We start from the raw sequence: 20257 nt of genomic DNA, 5'->3' as shown, positions 1-20257 counted from the left end.
CATGCATTTTACCTAGTCCAGTTTACCCCGTAGACCTCAGATAATATCGACCTGCTAAACGAGTGAAACAAAGATCGCACGTCGCTTTGCATTAGAGAAAGTACATGCTTTTTATAAACATCGGCTTGTATGCGCTCACTGAGCTCACCATTAATGTGCCTCATTTATCACTCATTGACGACCTCTCCAAGATGAACAAGACTATGAGCTGGGAGTCTGCTCAAGTTTTTTTTCTTTACCTGAATATTAACCCGTCTCTTTGCTGATTACGCGTCTCATCCATGACATATTTGCTCACAGAAATCACACACTTCATATTATATATTTTTCTTTTCGTACGATTCGGTTTTCCTTAGTCCATGGTAAATGGCCCATAAAATCATGTAATTAATCACCGTAGTCTTTACCACATTTCTGGTTCAATTTTATTTCGTGGCAGCAATTGAAACGCTTGAAAAAATCATCAGATACTTACACAATATTGATCGAGCATTGTTAAAATGCGAAAAGTATAGAGCAGTTGATCCTTCCCATTGTTTATCTATGATTGATTTTGTAGCATACGCTCAATGAGACTGCGCCCAATGCCAACACTTTAACGTCAAACAATATCACATCGAAATTGGGGTGAAAGCTGTATTATATGACGAATTCAAAACTCGAATAAAACTCATCGATTTTCATCTTAGTCTTTGAACCGACCAACGGTCTTAAGGAGGAGCATTCAATGAAAAATGTTTTATTTTATTAATTACAAAGTTTCGAAGTCGTACTACGAATACTTTCGGAGATATACGAGGTCTGTTCAAAAAGTACCCGGAATTCTCATTTTTCTAAAAAAATATTTATTTATTCGTCTACATCTATATGGTCCCCTTCAAAGTAATCCCCCCTAGATATAATACACTTATGCCAGCGTTTTTTCCAGTCTTCGAAACACCCCTGATAGTCACTTCTTGTAATGCTCTGTAGCACTCTCAGCGATTCTGCCTTTATCTCTTCAATCGATGAAAAACGCTGTCCTTTCATGGGTCTCTTCAACTTTGAGAACAGGAAAAAATCACACGGAGCGATATCTGGTGAATAAGGAGGTTGGGGCATGATTAAAGTCTTATTTTTAGCCAAAAAATTTGATCAAAATTCAGCAGTTTTGTAACGAATTTTGCTGCCACTCGTTTCATGCCCAAAACATTTGAAAAAATATGATGGCATGAGCCAACTGATATGCCAACTTCATCAGCAACTTCTCTAATAGTGATTCGGCGATCATTCATAATCATTTTTTCCACTTTTCCCACATTTTCATCGATTATTGACGTGCTGGGTCGACCGGAGTGTTCGTCGTCTTCAACGTCTTCGCGGCCATCTTGGAAACGCTTATACCACTTGTAAACACTTGTTTTTTTCATAGCAGACTCACCGTAGGCTCTCTGTAACATTTCGCACACTTAGTTACCTTTTATTTCATTTTGCACGCAAAATTTAATACAAATTCTTTGACTCTTCAATTCTTGCATTGTTTAAACTAACAAAAATCGCCGAGCTCATAAAAACACGTCTACACCAGACGCTACAAGACAGAATGTAAACAATGAATACAGCTGAAAATTTCACCATACATTAGGGACATATGTATCAACACAATAAAAAAAAATTTTGACCACCGGACTCTCCAGACGCGCGCAATTAAAAAATTCCGGGAACTTTTTAAACAGACCTCGTAGTTCTTCAAATTTAACCAGCAAATTCGAATATTGGACGAAGTATACGATGAAGTTTCGAACAAGATTGACGCTCGCTTAGGCAAAAGAGTGAAGAAGATAGTAAAGCAAGGAGCACAATGATAGTCCGATAGTTCTCTATCGGAGTGACATCGGTCCGATAAAGTCGATGCGTTTTTGGGGTTGACATGGTCGATGCGAAAAGTGCAGTATTTTTCGATGACGACCCGTTTGCTGCGCTACGATAACGTGTTCAATCGGTCCGGAAAATCGGGCAGATACGACTCGACAAAATTCACAAGGTCTCTTTTTACATGGGGGATACGCACCGCATAAAAAACGCTCAAAAAAAAAAACTAAAAAAAGTTCGTCGAATTAGCAAAATGTCTGTGTATGTATACGAGCAAAATAAGCACTCATTTTTCTTCGAAAAATGCTGAACCGATTTTAACAAACTCAGACTTAAATGAAAGTCACTCTTGTTTCATAGTTTTGAATTTCATATGGAACTGACTTCCGATTCCGGAATTACAGGGTAACGAGTGAACAAAGCTGCATATCCACTCACTTTTTCCGAAATAAACCACAAGAATTTTCAAAAGGATAAAAAAAGAAAAGGAATTCAGGAATTAAAGGAACCATTGTGTATAAAATTTTAAACTGTCATTCAGACCGATGGTGCGAAAAGTGGGAAAAAATCTTCTAATTTTGGCTCAAGAAGGATTTCTGAGAATATGAGCACCACTTAACATTAAAATTAGAGCAGATTTTTATTTTACAGGATGATGAATAGAAAAGTGCGTGAAACTCTAGCAACAACAACCACAAAAATTCAGTATAATCCACCTAGAGGTATAATCATAACTCAAAGTCTTGAAATTACATTCTGAAATCGAATGTTTTGAACTAATCAGATCGGCACAATTCAAGAATTATACGGCTGGTTTGTTTGTTTTTTTTTCAGTGCCTTGTATAGAAACACGCTCTTGAAATTGAATTTTTTTACTTAGCCTGTAACTTCGCAACCGGAAATTGTATCTGAATTTAGTTGAATAGTATTCTATGGGATAGTAAGATCTTTCAATTGATTTTTGCGATTTTTGAAGGCAATGGGAATGTAGAATGTTCTGTCTATTTTACCCAGTTATTCCGGAACTGAAAGTGTTATCCGAATAAAATCTTTCACTTGAATTTAAGTTTATGAAAATTGGCACGGTTATTTCCGAGGAAGCCGAGTGAAAAATCATCCAACACGGGAACTATTTGCGCTGCACTGTATGAAGAGGTAACAAAATTCATACTCGACCCAGCTCCATCAAGATCTGCTAAAAAATTTTTCTTCACTTTTAGGATATGATGTACCTTTTTCACCTTGACCCAGGGGCCAAGCTTTCTATCGTAGGGGCAAAGCAGCATAGTGATTATTTCATGGTCTACAGAATCGCATGCCTTGAGTTACGTGGATAGCTTAATTATTGAACAAACACGTGTAATATTTTAGGGCCGCATAACAAATGATCGTAAAACACAGGACCGTATCTCTTCACTAACATGCAGTGTGGTTTTGATGGCAATATTTATCGCACTGCTGTTGATGTTGAAGTGAACCATTTTTCCGCGTAATCGATTTTGTCACTCTTGCCACCGCAGAAACGTGATGGAACTCTTTTGACAGCCGGGAGAACGATTTATGGCAGTTCTTCATCTACATGCTTGTCGCACGATTTAGTGACCATTAGAAAGACCATCTATTACCTCATAGATAGTGGCCATAAGTCTTCAGTTCAGATAGAAAGTAAAATGATTAGTATGATTTCAAAAAACTCATTGGTACACCCGAAACGAAAGTTAATTATTGCAAACATATCTAGTTTTTTATGTATGTAAAGCAGCGAAAAGTTTACAGTAGTTTAAATTTTATGATTGATTTTTTTTTATGATTTAGTTAAATTTAGCCAAATTTAGGTATTCTGAACTGTTGAAATCTATTCACGTTGTACTTCCTTATTTATTCAATGACTTTTTTTTCTTTTTTTATTCATCGGAATAATAAAAAAAATTTTACTTTTTCTACTGACAGAAAAGTATCTCTCAGACAATCTGCTATTGAAACACCTTCAGATCCGATCACTGGGAGCGATGTTCTAAAATAAGTAGTGTGTCCAGATATTAGGAGAATCGAGGCTTACTCTACTAGGCTTAGTAATTTATGAAATTGATAAAAGTAGGCTTAGTAATTTATGATATTGATAAAAAAGTCCCTTTCATATATCAAAGCTTAATATGCAGGCTAGTAAAACCTTGGCCATTTGCATTTGCTTTTATATCTCGCATCCCAGATTTGAGCTAACAAATTTTTCCTCCCTTTGGCAAACGTCGATCTTGACCTCGATGCCACTGAACCAGACCGTATAACACCTGACCAATCAAGGGCCGTTTGTTATCAATGATACACTTTACACATTCAACAACTAGTTATATCAACATGTTATTAAATATAACGGTTTTCGGTATACTCATTGAGCACAGCCAACCTCAGCAAAACCTGTTCGAGTACAGCCTACGTACAACTGCAAATCTGTGATCAATTAGAACCAGTTCCGTAATTTCATTGCACGGAAAAACATTGTATGACACTACGTCAGATCTCCTGCCTCGGTCTCTTCGCCGACAGAAAACTTACAATCTCATTCATTTCGGCACGCTAAGTAAATTGAATCTCACTTGTTGTGACAAGCCAGTTACGGGTAAATCAGTGATGATATAACCAATCCAGTTGACTAACTATCCTTGGAGTTATAACTCACAAACAGCAAAAGTAATGTAAACAGATTACAAAAGTGCAACTCTTTCACACCCAGCATCACTCATACGGCTAAGCTGGATCTGTTTGATATCTGCCATACTAATTACATGGCGGATAGCCTAAAAGGCTTAAACCGCAACAAAACTAATAATAATAATAATAATAATAATAATAATAATAATAATAATAATAATAATAATAATAATAATAATAATAATAATAATAATAATAATAATAATAATAATAATAATAATAATAATAATAATAATAATAATAATAATAATAATAAACATACTAATAATAATAAAAATAATAATAATAATATTAATAATAATAATAATTTACAGTATTGTGCTGTATTTCTGACCCAAATTATGCGTACTGTTTTTCCCCTTAAAAATACTGTATTCTAATTTGTTCTGTATTTTCCCATTCAATTGTACTGCATTTGTCAAATCGAAAAATAAATACAATATTTTAAGTCTGCTATGCATCGAATTTTAAGGCTATGCATCGAATTTTAAGGCTATGCATCGAATTCCGATTTGCCCGAATACAAAAATATCTGAGAAAACAGTAGCATCATGTAGCGAATAGAAACACATGTAAGCAACAATTGGCTCGTTGGTCCTGACAAAAGGTAGATTGGAAATGTCAACTAGATTTGTTTCTTTCTCGCTTTTTATCGTGTTCTTTTTACTGTCCATTTTTTATCAGAGTGCGTAACAACTATTTTGCTAATATTAGTTGATTTGAAATAAAAGAAAACTCAAAAATCCATTTCTCGTAAAAAAAATAAAAGTTTTGTGCTAAACATGTTTTGTAATTTTCTCAAGCGCATGCGCTGGTTATATCGATTGATGATTATTTCGTTTATTTTTTTAGTTTTAATTGAACTAAAAAATGTTCTTCCTGTAGGAAATTTTAAAAAAAACTATTGAGATGGTGAAAATAAATCATGTAATAATTAATTTGATTTATTTCACTATTTAAAAAAAAATTCGCACTGCAGAGTGTATTGTTTTTTTTAAGTCGATGTACTGTATTTATTCGATTTTTATGCCAAATGTACTGTTTTTCGTCGGAAAAATATACAAGCGTTATGTATGACTCATAAAATGTTTGTGTTTCCAGGTGATGGAATTGTTTATTTCTAAACTAAATCATTCGATTCTTTCAAGAGGCTAGTGTTAGCTAGCGAAAACGAAAATCAGGTATTCAAATTATATAACAGATACATTTGGCTATATATTTGACAAATAATTGCAATATTATTATCTAAATGATGACATTTCAATTGCAAATTCTTATGCATAAGCGCATTGCACATATAAATTAGACATAAATCTGTGAAAAACTAAGCAGTTTCATCTATTCATATGTATTTATCTGACAATTCGTCTATAAGAGTCGAGCGAATTGAATACTCAGTGTCATACATTTGGAATTAATTTGCTGTTTGGTGGATGGAATTTAAATGCATTACCATTAAGATTTGAAGAGATTTACACTTACAATTAAAATGTAGAATTAAATGCGGCAAATTTAAGTGTAAAACACCTCAGTCCAACGTGTCGATTTTGATCTGTGTATTGATTTCCTATACTGTTAGAAATTTACTCGTTAGCATTAGGGACCGTTCAAACCATAACCAGTGGTCGAAACGACGGGCAGTATGTAACATAATTATTGCAAATTAAAATCTAAAATTTTATGGGTGGAAATAGTTGGTTGGTTCGATTTCAACCTCTGGGATGTATTTTTAGATGTTTGGGATATCACATTCGAAGGAGAAACACATCTAGGCTAAACTAAACATGCATCTTAGTGGATTTGCACATGAAATCTCAATACAAATCACTTTGTTTTTGAATTCAAATAAAAAAGCTTATTTAATTGAAGTACAGGTAAATATTTCAATTTAATATGCTTTTTCATTGAGTAGAATCGTTCCCACAAATATCTCTAAGGTTAAAACCTCTATAATTGGTCGAACGAAATAGAATCGGTCATTCTATTTGCCAAAAATTAACCATACTGAAGATGTGTATGACAAACCATTGAACTTGATTTTAACTTTTTTCTGCGGCTTCATTTCTGCAATTGCTCTTTGGTAAATGAATTAATTTTTAATAGACGACTGAAATCCAGTTTAAAAATGTTGATAAAAGCAAAACAATGTTGCACACAAAGTTATTTACTTCGGGATATTTATTCGAAGATTTGCTCTGTTGTACCCAAATTGTAGGTACAGAATAAATGTTCTTTAAACGATCATTTTCAACAATACAAGATTACCACTCATTGAATAATAAATCGATCAAAAGCTTTAATCGAACCAACGTAACTCCCAAAGAGCATTTTAACACGTCGGTAACTGTTCAATCTCGTAGCTCCTATATACTGGCAGTTCGTGAAGCCTCGTGGTTTATTATGGCAACCGACAGCACGAGTGCGAGAGACCGAGCTCCACCAGGTGAATAGTTTTATAGCATCACGTCAGCATCGTCGTCGGCATCGTAGTCGGCATCATCGTCACCGCGTTAATCGAGCGAGAGCCGACGGGTGCGAATCGTTTCTCCTGCTGCTAAATGCATTATGCATCAATTGTTTATGTTTTGTCTGCATTTTCGTCGGCCGCGGTGATGGGATATTCCGCTCGGAGGTAACCACGTGCTGCAGAGCGGAGACTGAAAGGCTGCCCTGTAATAGTGTAAAAGCTGCCTGTGAGAAAAAGCTCCGACGAGGTGCCCAAACCGTAATCGTGCCGCGTATAAAATAGATTGAACTAAGTGCTTTCGTTCACAGTTCATTCTGGGCAGCTCAACCGAGTGCCTGGGTCGAGGAATTTTCCGAATTTTCGGTCAAGCTTCCAGTTCGTTTCCTTTCAAGCGGCGTCGTGGTAGTGGCACAGTTTGTGATCAGTAAGTGACCTAGTGAGTTCGTCCGATCAGATTGAAGTGGACGCCTTAAGAACTATTTTGGATTAGAAGTGGTTACCAGTGCAACGAAATTTCGATCAAGGTGAGCGGATTGTTGAGTGATAAAATACTGGTGTACTTATACCAGGATACAACTTTATTTCTAGTGAAATCTATAGTATTGAAACTCTTTGAACATCTGCAATGTGACGACAATTGAGAAGATACTCTTACATCAACTAAACAAGGGACTGTTACTAAAGAATTCAACATTTTTGCTTGAATTGTTTATTGTTTCAATCTTTCGAAATAGATATCTCGTCCTAGTGAAAAATTTCTGTCAATATGTACCGATCTGTGCATCAAAGTGGAACATTGAGAAAACTATTTGGAATAAGTTCAATTGAAAATAGTGTCACACTTCAGAATGAATACTGCGAGACTGAATATCTTTTAGTAAAATGTGACAAGTTCGTATAGAACTCTAACTCTTATGTGAAATGAATTCAATTTAATTTAAAATATTGCCCAAAGGATTTGTATTACCACCACAAGGTTTTTCACAACGCTTCGACAATTTAGGGACAAACACAAATGTCTCATTACATGTAAATTAACAGTAGTAACATGGAATAGGTATGGGTTGAATCGAAAAGTTTGATTGGAAATTTTCATGGATGCAAAACAGAATTGGATTGCATTGATTTTTCAATGAATATAACTGTATCTTTCAATTTATGCTCAGTTTTGCGATTAAAGTATAATGAAACGTACAGAATTGTAAAGTAACTTTACGTTTAATTGCCAGCTCCAAATATGCGCATGAATGTAAATTCACCAAAAATTTTTATCTGTGCAGAATTAATCAAGCTAGTGTTTGATTCTCTGCAGTGAAGCGTATTTCGGTAATTCTGCATTCGATATCGATCGAAACAAGTAGCAGCAGATTTTGACCTAAGTCGCAACTTGTGATCAGTGTGATATTCTGGCCATTTTCGCTCAATGCCCACCTTAAACGAATTAGTTGAGTTTGGTCCTACGGGTGTTTGATGATTCAACACCTCGGAAGGAAGCAGGTCGCAGTATATGACTCCCAACTCTCAGACGAATTTAGATGAATTCCATACATCAATACTCAATGGAGTTGATCGTTTAATAATAAATCTAATAATAAGATTTTAGATTTTAAAAGGAAATTTCATGCATCCAAAATCAAATAGTTCAAACTGTCGAAATCGGGTAAATTCTTCTAACTTATAGTATTCTTTATATTTCAAATTCGTGACTTATGACAGTGTCACATGTTCCAGATATTAGTGGGAGAACAATATTATACACTTCCCAAGAGCTTTTTATGAAGATACAGAAATATAAAGATTTGATGAAAAAAAAATTCGGAACAATTTGAGTAGCATAAACTTTCTTTCATCACGAATTGTAGTTACAAAAATATATATTGGAAAATACTGCTTGACTTTTTAAAACATATATTGAATGCTATGAACAATAATATTTTTAGTAAATATTTGCATTTTATTGAAAATGTTAGAGTGGCATAATATTTTATATATCAGAATTTGCAAGAGAAAACAGTTGCAATCGGTTTAGTTTTAAAAATGTATTGGCCATGGTTTTGAGTTTAAAAAACTTGTTTTAATCCACCTTACTCATATTACTTATATTTTCAAAAACATCACTAGAAGATTCTATCGAGATTTTTTTCGAACTTGTATAAAATTAATAACTTTCTTTGGGTGTAAACTGGTAACCTTTTCAGTTTGTAAACAGTTATGTCAAGTTAAAATAGATTTAAATGTGGCAACCCTGCTGCTATACAAAATTGAACAAAGTACGCTGTGTGGTAGGCGGTGACGTTTTTTTCTTCCGTACCAGCACGTACCGATATTGCATCATTTGAAAGCCCTATAATTTCGGCACTGGAAGTCGGATCTGGATGAAATTGCACAGTATCTTTTAAGACACTATGAGCGTTAGTTTGAATCATGATTTGTGAAAATCGGTTCAACCGTTACTGAGAAGTCGAAATGAGTTCAGTTTTTAAAGCTTTTCTTCACTATTACCGGTGCGTTAGGAAATAGAAACCGGGGACTAATAGTTTCAAAGTAGATTTATATATCCACTAATTAACAAGGTGTGTCAACCAGCTGAATTTACCAGTAAATTTTCTAAAACTTTGCACCTCGTTTCGCCATCACTTTTCAAAAATTCCTCATGAAAATAAAAAATTTTCACTTACCACACTGTAATACCCGACCCGAAAGTCGGATCTGGATCAACTTCTCGGGGACTGAAGAATTGAAGAATTTCAAGACCATTTATTTGCATCTAAGTTTTTGGAAATCGGTTAAGAAATTTCCGAGAAAATTATGTTCGCATTTTATCATAAATTTTCACATATTACTTTGTAATTATGGAACCGGAAGTCGGATAGAGATGAAAATCAATAGCAGGCTGAGACCATAAGAACTTTCGTTTGAATTTAAGTTTGTGAAAATCGGTCATGCCATCTCTGAGAAAAGTGAGTGACAATTTTTTTCATTTTTCCGTGCTTATCACACTGTAATTCCTGGAACCGGAAGTCGGAACGCGATAAAATTCAATAGCTGGAACTATAAGACCATTACTTTGAATCTGAGAGAAAATCGAGTGACATTATTTGTCACATACACACAGACATATATAAACATATATGCACACAGACATTTGCTCAGTTCGTCGAGCTGAGTCGAATGGTATATGACATTCGGCCTTCTGGGCCTTGGTTCAAAATGCGGTTTTCACAGTGATTGTGTAGCCTTTCTATATGAGAAAGGCAAAACCTGCCATGTTTCCAACATACTTTAGTCTTACACAGAAAGAAAAGATGAAACTTACACGACATGTAAACCGATAGTACTATGAAATAGACATCAATTGAAATGAAAATCTGATTTAAAACCATGATTGATGTAAAATTACATTAGAACAACATTGAACAAGACTGTATATTTACAAACCGCTTAGTTTTGTAATGTAACTTTTCATTCAATTGCCTGCTCCAAATATGTGCATGAAAATAAATGTAAATTCACAAAATATTTTTATCTGTGTAGTATGTCACAATCGACGCTTATTTTGTTGCCAAAAAAGAACCGTGCTAAAAACCGAAACGTTTCAAAGGCCATGCTAAAGAGCACTATACTCAAGCTATCACGTATTCATTAGCAATATCACATAGCAACATTGAAAATTGTGTTTATTATTAATTTATATGAATTCGAAACCCGACCGTAATCAGACGGGTTTGGGTTTAGAAAAAACCGAGTTCGGGAATAAGAATTTGCATCTATAAATTCGACTTTAATTCCCCAAAACCCAACCCGAAGACGAACCCGACGGGTTAGGGTAAAGATTAGGGAAAACCAATTTGTCGATGTCTGAAATTAACTATCGAACTATCAAAACCAGTTATCCATGCTGTCAGTATTACTCTTGAATGCAGATGGTCTTCTGGTTTTCAAACGGGAAAAACACTTCTAAGATTGAGGAAGACAAACTTTCAAATTTCAATTTTGTTAAACCGGTTGTCCGGAGAAAATCCCCAATTGCAGCTTTGTCAACTCAGAGAAACAACCCGATTGTTGGGTTGCATAGCCAAGCAAGGTGCAGAAGCACAGCTTTGGAAGCTCGAAATTTAGATATTCTTGGGGAAATACCGAGACTACTAAAACACGTTTCTTACCATGTTGTTCGATATGTTTTCGCTGCCGACAAAGGAAAAAATTAATAACAGGGTCATTAAATGTTGATTCATTAATCGGAATTTCCGAACTGCTTGAGCCAGTCAAGATAAATTACTTTCCAACTATATCAGAGTGACTGTAAGCAGAGTGACGACAGTTTTCCGTTTAGAGGACACATTTTTCGTCTGTTTCATTCCGAACAAACAAACGAACTGTCCAAAATTTACCAAAACTTCAAATGAAAATGTTTGAATTGTTAAAAGATGACATGTCATCACTCTCCTGACAATAACTCTAGTCTAAAAGTCAACTCTCGATGCTCACGTCATGTCATATCTGAAATTATTGGAAGAGGTGTTTTAAATTATCCATTATCAATCAAACAGCTCACACTGGCAATCGTTAAGTGTATCATTTCATCAACGAATGCATGATTTGTTCAACACTGAACTGGAGTCTGTCAAAAATTTTGATCTTTTCTTTGAGAAGACACTTCGGTTAGCAGACAGTAGCTAATTTATCCGCTATACTCAGTAGTAATGAGTAGAGTGGTGATATAACAGACCTCTCAATGGCAATTGGAAAGCAACTTCCAGTTGGGAGCTTTTTCGGTACACATCTCTACACAACTCACTGCTCAAATTCGATTTGGCTTCATTGTTCGTGGCCGATACCCGTCGATAGTTTAGTAGAGCAGCAGGTGAATTTATGCAGCATTCACTGGATAGTTTTGCTATTGACGAGTGTTTCCCTTTCGCTGCAAAGTTGACTATCGGGTGTCTTACGCCGGTATGTAATCTGTGATCGTACTTTTTTGCCTTATACGTTTTACGATTGTTACGATTTTAGTTGTTTCCTAATTGCCTTGTTTATGTCTACTTCTGGTTGTGGCATTTGGTCGTCTGTTTTCAAGTTTCTCCAGAAGGCAAAGATTAATTTTCCCTTTGAAGAAATTTAATTTGTTGTAATTGCATTATGTAAAGCTTAGATTTTTAGGAAGCACTTAGTTGAAAATACACCTTTCGTTTAGGAATTAGTTAAACAACATAATTACATTTTATTTGCTAGTCCAATGCCAAGCCTTACTCTAGGGATTATAGAAAGAGAGAGAGAGAGAGAGAGAGAGAGAGATAAAGAGAAAAATATGCTACTGTAGTCAGTATCATTTTCAAAAATAATCCCATACACAACGAAAAAGAAATAACAGTTCTCGTCTCGCAACAAGAAAGGTAGTATTGAATGTTTTACGTTTAACATGTACCATAAATTGAATTGACTTTTCTGACACTTACAACCAGAAAATGCACATTTTCCATTTTCAAATTAGTTTGTTTTCATCATAAAACACCTTCCATCAAACAGTTTCAAGTACGATTCAGACCATTAGTTAACCTCCGTCAACATTAAGGGGACTTCGTCTGTAGCTTAGATTAGTTTAATGCTTTCGTTATTGAAACGAATACACGTTCCGGACGTAAAACCGTTTCACGAAGCTGACATAGCGTTTTAACAAGTGTTACAAACAGCTCCTTTCCATTGCCATTCTTTGCCTGTAACGGTCACCTCATATAACGTGTTAATCGTACTTCAGTCGAATAACATATAATGTTTGTTTTCATCACGAAATATCCCAGCGGTTTTAAATTTATTTCTAGACAGAGACTCTTGATGTCAATGATTTGCTACAAGGTTATTTGTTATTTTTTCCGAGGATTGGAATGCAGTTTTTATACATTTCTTATCTAGAATGATTAACCTTAGTAATAAAGGTACGGAGCGTTGGGAGGACTCATGTTCTTTTTCTCTTAGTGGCAAGATGCCAAGCCCGACCGAAAAGAACAAAATGATTGTGTTATTTACACACATGCGAAAAATGCACATCTCTCATGCATGGTTGGTTTTCCGGTAATTAGATGCCTAGTCAGCCACACATACTCAAATTTGAATTATATGGTACAATCAGAACTCATGTACGTCGTTTGCATTACATATTAAATTACAATTATTTTATGATTCGGTACATCGGAAATTCAGAAAAAAGCAAATTTTGGATTAGTCCCCAAAATAAATTTTCTACGGAGCGAGAGATGCATCCGAGGTGGCAGCCCTAGTCGTGATGGAGGGCCGGTACAAAACTCTGCACTGAAGAAAAATATATGTTTGATAAACAGTTTTATTGAGAAAGAGGATCAAAAGTTGATAACACCTGATTAATGCTCTTGCCATACCTGTTTTCAATTTTAGACATGAGAAAAAATATAACCCTGACTTGAATTGGTTACGGTTTTGAAAGAGAATAAACCGAACCGCTATTCAACAAATCTCGTATAAAGTACCTTTCAATTTTCAAACTTTGTCGTCAACTCAGTTTAGTTTTGCGATTTTGGTGAAAGCCTTTTATGTTCGACCTTGAAGTTGGTGCAACAAAAGTATAGTGTCGCAGTAGTCGTCGTCGTTGTCTGCATTCGAAAATCGATAACCTAGAAAGCTTTTGAACATTTCAGTCTGCAAGTTCATACTATGCACGACATTGGTGCCTACACGATCATTAGTAAACGATCGAAGTCTTTTCCATCAAGGTCGACATCAGTTCTCTACACAGTTTATACATCGCTTCAATTGATCGCTCTGACAGTGCCGTGTTGACACTAAGTGCTCGAGTAATTAAGCGAGAGTTCCATAGCTGATGATGTTTGTGAAAGCTTGTGAATCATTTTTGAGTGCATCAGCATTTTCGTCAGCAAGTCTTTTATTATGGATTTATGGAATTCACAGTGAAGGTCGCCTGTGCAGACATTTCGTTGAATGTATTGGTTAGATCGAAAGAGAAAAATTTTGTTCAACTTCGAGAACTACTCTAAATGATTACTCTCCATATCAGCGTGTAATTATTATTACACCAAGAGGAAATATTTCCAGGCCTTGTTTCATGAAACCTTTTTTCGCTCAGCAATGTAATCCAGAGTATTATATGTTTATATTCATTATGTCTTTCATAATCAGCTTTCAACATGCCGACACTCTCTTTTTCTTAACATGAACCGTTGACATAATTTGCTTTGCTAGGGGATTCATCTACTCGTTGGGGTTGTCAAGATGACGTGAGTGACCGTAGGCAGAATAGGATATGCTCTAATAATTCGAGCAACAGTAAATTCGCCTTTGGGCTTTTCATTTTTTACATCTGAGTTCTCATCATTAGTCGTAGCCGGCTCGCGGTGCAGCTTTGCATATGAAGTTGTCAATGAGCTGTAGTTCGTCTTCATATCTCCTTTCGTGCATGATTACTACCGACCATTAATCTCAGTCAGAAGGTAATCAATTTAGCATGGTTAAAACGACAGTTGGCCATAAGGAAGACAATTTGCTCACCCGATCCGAGTAAAACATCATGTCAATGACGGAATGCAATTTCAGTTACAAACCGAATGCTATCAAATGTGAGAGAATCAGAAAATTATGAATATTAGGTAACGAGTGAAATAGTTTTAATATCATTCTGTTATAATTTTCTAAACGGGTATGATTTCCAAGCTGATCGTCATCGCACATCATTAGTCAGCTGCAGATGCAAATACCAACTGCAAAAACACCTCGTCGAAGGTACCCCATAAAATCGTTCCGACTAGTTCTGTCAGATGTGCTGGATCGTATAGCATAATAACCAACTGGTAACTGACTAAATTATCTCGTTTTATCTTTTGCTGAGGATTTTCTTCTGCAATTTGTTGTTGGGTACTACGGTAGGGCATTGAATAGCTCTGCTTCGTCTTGAATTATGCTAATTTTGTCTGTAGCATTATGAAAAAGCCGGTCATTACCAATAAAATGAACATTACTTTCATTGGTGTTACAATTGAAGTTCATGTCCTGGTTTGATTATAGATATATTGCAATATTTCAATTGTTGTTTCTTGCCTTGTTCTTTCTACTTCAAGTAAAAAGTTATTCATTCAACCAACCTTTCTGTGATTTTCTCATAATTAGATGATTGCAAGAATTATTGATTTCACATGCTGTCAATTCACGAAGCACATTTTAAAAGGTCCTGTCTAATATGTTACTTAAAATCAAGATAAACCTGTTAGGGCTATCAACCCACGTTAGTCTTATAATTTCGATACATATTTTGTATTTTTGTTAAAGCATTATTGATGTAACCAAAACGGATGGGTCCGTGTTACAGATAATATCATACAGTTCTGTTGATTTTACGTTTGTAAGTAATTTAATCTATTATCGACATCTTTATGACTCCACTAATGGTATGCGCACAGAATCTAGCCAATTTGTAACAAAGAACCAATTGACAACTCATTTACCTCAAAATTGTTATATTTGTATACTCTACCTTTACAATTAATTACACCTATTAAGTTCTGAACAGTGTACTTAGTCATCTGCCTGAAAGCCTTTTCTTCTTTTTAGCGGAATCTTTCTCAGTGTTCACCTATCCTTCCGACTCGACCATTTCTACTGCATAGCACTCCCGAACCGCAAAATGCCAAATCTGCCAAAAACACGTAGAATGATCTATATATAAATTAGACTAGAATATGTTTAGGTAAACAGATTATATTCGTGTTAGAGAGTTCATTTTCTAGCTCTATCACTTTGTCAGAACCAACATTCTGACATCAACATTTTTGATCATTTACAAATGATTTTATTAATGTGTCCTTTAGAAGACCGCAGCGACTCGCAAATGTAACCAATTATACGATATTAAGTTGAGTTACAGCTCAATGCTAACCTCAAACCAGCCTGTACTAGCTCCGGATCTCATTGTTAGCCACCTTGTTAGGTTTGTTCAAAACCCAAAAGGTAAATGTAGAATAGAACAAAACAGATTTTCTCACATTTTTTAATCAACAATTTGTGTAAAAGATCGAAAAATGCAACCGATTAATTATGTCGTTTTCGCTTGATGCCATACCAAATCCAGTTTCCACTCTAACTGTTGTCAAACCGTTTGTTTGAAGCCAGTTTCGGACCTACACGGAAAAACCGAAATCAGCATTTTGGCGAAAAAATTAGTTGATTTTCTGATTTTAGTTAGTTATTTTTTGAGACAACTAAAAAAATCTTACTTTTGCTAATTTAGATTTTCTAATTCTAGTTCCCTTAATAATAATAAAATATTTGTTGAAATGGCTATTTTTTTAGTTGAATTCACCAATTAAACGTGCTGTCATTTCTTAGCTAAGGCACACTTCATATCCATTCAACTAATTTTTTAGTTGAATTAGAGAAATAAAACGTTGTTTTCAACCAACATAAATGGTTGAATTAGTTTCTGCAATTAGCAGCTATATGGCGTTCTGTGACCGAAAAAACGTTAACACCGTAATGACTACTAGCCACTAGATGGCACACTACTACCAAAAATTTCAGTCGCGGTTATCTTTTCTATATTGGCAGGTATAAATACGATGTTGTATTGGAGAAAAAGACATAAGCGAAACATAAACTTCTTTTTGAAAATTTTACTTCTAAATCGCTGTTTTCTTCATTCGACTTCGCGAAATCGACTCTCTCACTGAAAACTTTGAGCACTCGAAAAACAAAAACCGCATACAAGCAGTACACCGGACGGCGTAGCCCGGAATGTTAGAAGATACAAAAAACATCATTTGACGTGTACAATTAGAGTGCAACATTCGAAACTTACTTCACTGTTCCGCGTAAAAACATTATTACGCACAATCACTTCAAATGCGCACTAATTCTGTATAAATACACTGTCCACTAAGAGTTTACGTCATCTTCACATATCGGTTTAGAAATTCATATATGGCTATATCGTAACACATGCGAAAAACATCTAAACAATTTGCAAGCAGTTTCAACAAGACTGTCCCTTTTAGCTTTTTAATGGATTGTTTTGCTTTGACACTTCTCTTAAGTTTTTGGCTAATAAACTTGTTAATAAAACCAATTTCATTTTTGTGTTCTTTGTGATGTCCTTCAGTAATGTCAGTGATAGATAAATAGAAACAAATTTTCTGATTTTAATAACGAAATTGAGAATTTCGTTGTTGGATTGAAATATTGCTGGTTTGTGTCCAGAATATTCGCCAACTAAACACATTCTTTAAAAATAAGAGTTTTTTTTTAGCAAAGTAAATTCTCAATTTTAACTAATTTTATAGTTATTTTGGAAATTTTGTTGTTAAAATCACTAATTCAAAAACAGTAATACGAATTAGGCGCAGAGCTAATTTCGGTCGATCCGTGTATAGTTTCAACGTTGTTGAATTGAAAATCGAATCAGTTTCGAACCTGGTTGTAATATCAGGTTTGCTCAAACCTCCGTTGCTAGGTGCGAAATCAACACAGTTTCGTGAAAAGTGTTCGTTTGATGAAACTACCCTGGGTCAATTTCAGTTTTCTCAAGCGAAAACGACATTAATATGATACTAGTTCTCCATAGCAACCAGTAGAAACATAGTAGGTAAACCTGCAAGGTGGCATTCAATTAAAAAAATAACCAAATCATAATGATTAGTCATACGAAATGGTGGCAAACGATTGCATTTTCCCAACCGTTGATAATGTGCAACGACTAATGCACTGAACCGCGGTCCTAGTTTCGTAATTGCAACGATGTTGTGTGCGTGGGACAGAAAAAAAGATCTAACAAGTGCGAATTTTTTGACCGTTCAATTCCAAATTGATATGCGTGAAAGTGTCTAGTACAGTACTCTGAGTAGTCGAGCTTTGGCGACGCACGCTTGATCTAGATTGACACGACAAATGAGATTATTTTCCAGCCAATGATTGAGTACCTATTTGGTGGTACAGTGGTGGTACATCAATCAAAGTAGTAATACTCACGCCGGATCGTAGTGGTGGGGAAACCATCCCAATGAGCCTCGGATCCACCGCCCGAGGGCGCCCTTCTGGATTCATTATCGGTTACATAAGGGAACGACAATCAAGTCTAGATTGACATGTTGACCACTCACAACCGAAAGGTAACCAATGGCCGGCCAGTTCGTGATGCTGCCCACTCCCTGGTCAGTCCGTTTTTCGTCAGTAGCGCCCTGCGGACACACATTCAATGTGGCAATTGCACAAATTAATTTTTATGATATATTGACTCATACGTTGAGCGAGTGTTGAAGTTGAGAGCGAATATTTGCACGATTTATTTTTTCATCCGATAATCTAGCCGGATCGGCCGACCATTTCTTCCATCCGTGACAGACTGTGAACCGAGCTTGCTGACTAGTGGTATCGTACATCAACCACAAGCAGCCGGTTTCGCATTTGACACGCATGCCGTCGGTGCGGTTTATTTTGCTCTGATTACATTCATAATGTTGATGTCTTGTAATTTTTTTTCTTTTTTAATCTATCTTCTAAATCCACCTGCGCAGCTCATATCAATACTTCTAGCCGCTCACGGTAAGGTAAGGGATGTTAGAATGCAAATCTATTTAGATGTTTCTAATGATGTTAAACGATCTGACCTTCTGCTATGAAGGATTTATAGGATATGAATATAAGCTTTTTGCACGAATTGAAATTATACTGCAGGATGATAAACGATGGTTTCTGATTTTATAATATAATTACTAATGAAACGGATTGATGACGGGCATGTTGAAGACATGGCGTGAGAATATCATATGAGTAACATGAAAATGAAAAGAGACTCTCGTTATACACAAGCCATTGAAAATTTCGTTGTGATAAAGTAGCGCCCACTAATTTGTTTTCGTTCTAGAAAATACTTTCCGACACTCTCCAACAAGAGAAAAATTAAGAGCATATAACTTTTATCTTAATGCGAACGAAATCTTGGAACATTTCGCAAAAATTCTTGCACTTGTCAAATGATAGGATTTCACAGAATAACTCAAATCGGTTTCAAACGTACCCAGCAGACATATAAAATTACGCAGACATATAAAATTACATGTTTCAACACCTCAAAATTCATGAGAATGTAATATTGAAGCGTAAAAAATCCACATTTTTACAGTTGGTTTAAAACAAGATTCATTGTTTTAACCCAACTGTAAAAATGAGGATTTTTTACGCTTGAATATGTCGTTCTTAGAAGATGTGTGTTTTTGACGGAGAATATGTCGTTAAGGAGCAAGACTCTTTGCAAGCGTATGAGTAATGTCAACAATGTGTGCGTAAAAACAAATTCCGGCGCTTCTTTTCCTGATTTTAATCAATAAATCTTTCATATGGTTGAAAAATAAACCATTCGGATCATTCTGCTTATAATTGCAATTCAACAATAGCGAAAATCTTAGTCTAAAACTCTTCCGCTTTCCTTAAAACTGCTCAAAAAAAATATTTCAGTTTCAGCTTACATCCATTAACACATTTGATTAGCAACAAACACAATCCTATATGGATTTCCTCTTGGGGAAATTATTGAGATATAAAGATTTACGTACCTTCTATAAGTAAACCCGCAAAATAGGAACCGTTAATTTAACACGCGAAAGGCAATGGATATGGAATGTTGTCGTAAAACTATTTATTTTTCCGGAAAACTACTTTTGTAACTGAAAATATTTAGTTTTGTTTATTTTTTGTAGCGCAATCTAATACAAATCCATTGAAGCAGTGTTGCTAACTTTTTTATTAGAGAATTGAAATCTGCATTCATGAAATGTAAGCAATTTTCCATCAAACGTTGGTGAAAAATTTATCAAAACTGATATTTCATCTAAAAAATCTGACTTAACGTTCTTTTGAGAATAAATTATTGCTAAAAAAGATTGTTTGAAACCCAATCGTGCAAGCCTCTTGTACGTATGTCATAGATCTATGTATTCATGTATGCAGTGCAACGAGTTTATCAAAGTGGCTTGCACGATTGAGATTCAAGCAATCTTTTTAAACAATAATTTATTCTCAAATGAATCTTAAGTCTGACATTTTGGATGGAATATCAGTTTTGATCAATTTTTCACCATTTTTCATTTTTTGCTTACATTTTATGAATGTAGATTTAAATTCCCTAATAAAAAAGTTAGCAACACTGCTTCAATGCATTTGTATTTGATTGCGCTACATAAATTAAACAAAACTAAATAT

The 20257-nt window shown here is 35.1% G+C and overlaps 1 protein-coding gene across 2 annotated transcripts in view; it reads left to right on the top strand.

Annotated features, from left to right (window-relative positions):
- Positions 1-7282: 7282 nt before the first annotated feature.
- Positions 7283-20257, top strand: part of LOC131435313 (peroxidase) — a 59490-nt gene continuing 46515 nt past the window's right edge. Inside the window, exon 1 of one of the 2 annotated variants that reach the window (XM_058603032.1) lies at positions 7283-7551. The gene's annotated coding sequence lies outside the window, so the exon portion shown is untranslated. The remainder of the gene's footprint in view (positions 7552-20257) is intronic. The other variant, XM_058603030.1, reaches the window with a different exon arrangement.

The sequence above is a fragment of the Malaya genurostris genome, chromosome 3 (genome assembly GCF_030247185.1).
Source record: "Malaya genurostris strain Urasoe2022 chromosome 3, Malgen_1.1, whole genome shotgun sequence".
Classification (NCBI taxonomy): domain Eukaryota; kingdom Metazoa; phylum Arthropoda; class Insecta; order Diptera; family Culicidae; genus Malaya; species Malaya genurostris.
This window is presented reverse-complemented; position numbering and strand designations above follow the sequence as displayed.